The sequence below is a fragment of the Tamandua tetradactyla genome, chromosome Y (genome assembly GCF_023851605.1).
Source record: "Tamandua tetradactyla isolate mTamTet1 chromosome Y, mTamTet1.pri, whole genome shotgun sequence".
Taxonomy (NCBI): domain Eukaryota; kingdom Metazoa; phylum Chordata; class Mammalia; order Pilosa; family Myrmecophagidae; genus Tamandua; species Tamandua tetradactyla.
In genome coordinates this window covers 1240063-1244626 of record NC_135354.1, presented here as the reverse complement: position 1 = coordinate 1244626, position 4564 = coordinate 1240063, and the positions used below count along the sequence as shown (strand labels likewise).

Here is a 4564-nt window from a genome sequence, read left to right as displayed (position 1 = left end):
CCTATCTCGTCATCCTGTCTCGTTTTCCCATCTCATCTCCATGTCTCATCCCACCATCTTGTCTCATTTTCTCATCATTTTATCATCTCATCTCATCATCTGGTCTCATCTGTGTCATCATCCCATCTCATTATCTCATGTCATCGTCTGATCTCATCATTGTCTCATCATCTCATCTCATTGTCTCATCATCTCATCATCTCGTCACCTCCTCTCATCATCCCATCTTGTTGTCTCATCTGATCTCGTCTCATCTCATCATCCCATCTGATCATCCCTTATTGTGTCCATGTCTCATCCCAACATCTTTTCTCATTGTCTCATCATTTCATCGTCCCATCTCGTCATCTCATCTCATCGTCTGATCTCATCATCTAATCTCATTGTCTCATCTTGTCTTGTCTGTTCATCTCATCTCATCTCGTCATTCTTCCTCATTGTCCTGTCTCATCTCATCATCCCATCTCATCATCCCTTCTCATCATCCCGTCTCATCATCTCATGTCTTCAACTCATCTCATTGTCTCATCATCTCATCCCGTCTCATTGTCTTGCTTCATCTCGTCTCCTCTCATCTTCCCACCTCTTCATCTCATCCCATCTCATCGTCCCATCTCATCATCTGTCTCGTCATACCATCTCATCACCTCATCTCATCGTCTCATCGCATCATCTCATCTCATAGATTCGTCATCTCATTTTGTCTCTTTGTCTCACTTCATCTTGTCATCTCCTCTCATCATCCCAACTCATCATCTCCTCATACCTCGTCATCCCATCTCATCATCCCATCTTGTCTCCATTTCTCATCCCACTGTCTTGTCTCATTGTCTTGACATTTCACATCCCATCTCGTCATCTCATCTCATCATCCTTCTCCTCATCTCATCTCATCATCTCATTTTACCTCGTCTCGTCATCTCATCTCATCTCATCATTCTGTCTCATTGTCCCATCTCATCATCCCATCTCATCATCCCATCTCTTAATCCAATCATGTCATCCATCTCATCATCTCATCTTGTCATCTCGTCTCGTCATCTCATCTCATTGTCTCATCATCTCATCTCGTCACATTGTCTTGCTTCATCTCGTCATCTCCTCTCATCATCCAATCTCATAGTCTCATCCCATCTCGTTGTCCTGTCTTGTTTCCATGTCTCATCCCACTGTCTTGTCTCAGTGCTTGTCATTTCATCATCCCATCTCATCATCTCATTCCTTCGTCCCACCTCAAGATCTCATCTCATTGTCTCATCTTGATTCGTCTCATTGTCCCATCTCATCTCATCATTCTGTGTCATTCTCCAATCTCGTCTCGTCATCCCATCTCATCATCCCATCTCATCATCCTGCCTCATCATCCATCTTGCCATCCCATCTCATCATCTCATGTCATTGTCTCAACTTGTCTTCTCATCTCATCATCTCATCTCATTGTCACGTCATCTCATCTTGTCTCATTGTCTTGCTTCATCTCTTCATTTCCTCTCATCATCCCATCTCATCCTCTCATTTCATCTCGTTGTCCCATCTCATCTTCCTGTCTCATCTCCATGTCTCATCCCACCATCTTGTGACATTGTCTCTTCATTTCATTGTCACATCTCATCATCTCATCTCATCATCCCATCTCATCATCTCATGCTCGTCATTTCATCTTGTCTTGTCTCATCATCTCATCTCATCTCATTTCATCATTCTGTCTCATTGTCCCATCTTATCTTTCATTATGTCTCATCATCTCATCTCTACATCACATCTCATCATTAGTCTCATCATCCCGTCTCATTATCTCATGTCATCATCTCACCTTGTCATCTCGTCTCATCATCTCATCTCATCTCCTCATCATCTCATCTTGCCTCATCGTCTCTCTTCAACTCGTCACCTCCACTCATCATCCCATCTCATCGTCTTGTCTCATCTCATTGTTCCGTCTTGTCTCCCTGTCTCATCCCACTATCTTTTCTAATTGTCTCATCATTTCATTGTCCCATCTCGTCATCCCATTGTGCTGCCTCATCATCTGATCTTGTCTCATCTCGTCATCTCATCTCATCTCGCATTCTGTCTAATTATCCTATCTCTACTCATCATCCCATGTCATCATCTCATCTTATCATCCCATCTCATCGTCAGTCTGGTTGTCCCATCTCATCATCTCGTGTCATTGTCTCATCTCATCATCTCATCTCATCATCTCATCTCATCTCATCATCTCGCTTCATCTCATTTTCTCCTCTCATCATCATGTATCATCTTGTCATCCCATCTCATATTCCCATCTCTCCTCCATGTCTCATCCCACTGTCTTGTCTCATTGTCTTGACATTTCATCATCCCATCTCATCATCTCATCTCATCACCCCATCTCCTCATCTCATCTCATCATCTCATTTTGTCTCACCTCATCATCTCATCTCATGTTGTCATTTTGTCTCATTGTCCCTTCTTGTCTCATCATCACATCTCATCATCCCATCTCGTCATCCCATCACATCTTCTGTCTCATCATCCCGTCTCATAATCTCATGTCATCATCTCATCTCGTCATCTCGTCTTGTCATCTCATATCATTGTTTCATCATCTAATCCCATCTCTTCATCTTACTTCATCTCATTGTCTCCTCTCATCATTCAATCTCATTGTCTCATCTCATCTCATCATCCTGTCTCGTTTCCATGTCTCATCCCACTGTCTTGTCTCACTGTGTCATCATTTCATCATCCCATCTTGTAATCTCATCTCTTCATCCTGCCTCAAGGTATTTTTCAATATTTAAATAATTGTAAATATATATATGCACATTTGATACATATCTATCAAATGGAAAAGGCTCCCACATTACAAAGTAAATATTGACAGATTAAAAGGAAGAAATAGACAGTTCTATATTAATGGTAAGAGATATTTTGCCCCAATTTCAATAATGGATATAGGATCTAGACAGAGATAAAGAAGAAAACAGAAGACATGAACTAATGTGTAAACTAAATAGATCTAACTAGAATTTATAGAACACTTCACCCAACAGAGGTCAAACACATTCTTCTCTACTGCATATGGATTGTTCTCAAGGATAAACCATATCTTAGGTCTCAAAACAATTCTCCATATATTACAAATACTTAAATCATACAGTTTATCTTCTCTAATCATGATAGAACATTTTTAGAAATCAATAACAGGGAGAACTGGAAAATTCACACATATAGGAAAGTTGAACAATGTTCTCCTAAGTAACCAATGGGTCAAAGAAGAAACATAAATGAAATTATGAAATAGCCTGAGGCAAATGAAAACACAAGCACAACATATCAAAACTTATAGGATGCAGCAAAACCAATTTTGAGAGGGAAATTTATAACTCCAAATGCTTACATTAAAAAGGAAAAGTCAGCAGCAGACATCTTTGCGGAGAGTCACTGTGGTTTCCTGCTTCAACAGTGCTTGAACAGAATCCGTTGCTTGCCTCCTCCTTGCTGGCTGTCCACTCTGAGCAGCTTTCAACCACCTCTCCAGCACCATGCAGCTGCTGCCTCCCCCTCTCCTCAACCACTCACTATGATGACCACGTCCCCATTGCAGGTGTGCCAGGACTACAACCAGGACTCAGAGTCCTCCATTAACCACCAGATCAACCTGGAGCTCTATACTTCTTACATCTCCCTGTCAATGTCTTACTACTTTGACCATGATGATGTGGCTTTGAAGAACTTTTCCAAATATTTTCTTCACCAATCTCATGAGGAGAGGGAACATGCTGAGAAACTTATGAAGCTGTAGAACCAATAAGCGGCTGCATCTTCCTTCAGGATATCAAGAAACCAGAACGAGACGACTGGGAGAGCAGGCTGAATGCAATGGAGTGTGCATTACATTTGGAAAAAATGGTGAATCAGTCACTACTGGAATTGCACACACTGGCCACTGACAAAAATGACCCCCATTTGTGTGACTTCATTGAGACACATTACACGAATGAGCAGGTGAAATTCATCAAAGAGTTGGGTGACTACATGACCAACTTGCACAAGATGGGGGCCCCGGATTCTGGCTTGGCAGAGTATCTCTTCATCAAGCACACCCTGGGAAACAGTGATGATGAGAGTTAAGCCTTATGCTGTCTTCCCCAGAGTCACGGGGTGACTTCTGTGGTCACCAGGGCCATGCATGCATGTTGGGTTTACCTTTGCCTTTTCTATTAAGTTGTATCAACACCAACCAAGTTGTTTCATTTGTACCATTCCTTCAAATAAAGTAATTTGGTACCCAAAAAAAGGAAAAGTCATCTCAAATCAGAGACTTAATCTCCTAACTGGAGTGTAAAAAAAGAAGAGCAATCTAAACCCAGACTGAGTGGAAGGAATGAAACGACAAAGATAAATGTGGAGATAATTGGAATAGGGAATATGAGAGAGAGAGAGAGAATCAATAAAATCAAAAGATGGTTCTTCAAAAAGAACAATAAATCAACAAACTTAGGTAGACTGACAAAGAAAAAGACAGATGGGACATAAATAATTAAAATCATAAGTGAAAGGGGGACATTGATACTGA

The 4564-nt window shown here is 41.1% G+C and overlaps 1 pseudogene; it reads left to right on the top strand.

The window, feature by feature from the left end:
* The first annotated feature begins 3568 nt into the window (after positions 1-3568).
* On the top strand, positions 3569-4265 carry LOC143672562 (ferritin heavy chain pseudogene; annotated as a pseudogene).
* Positions 4266-4564: the final 299 nt, after the last annotated feature.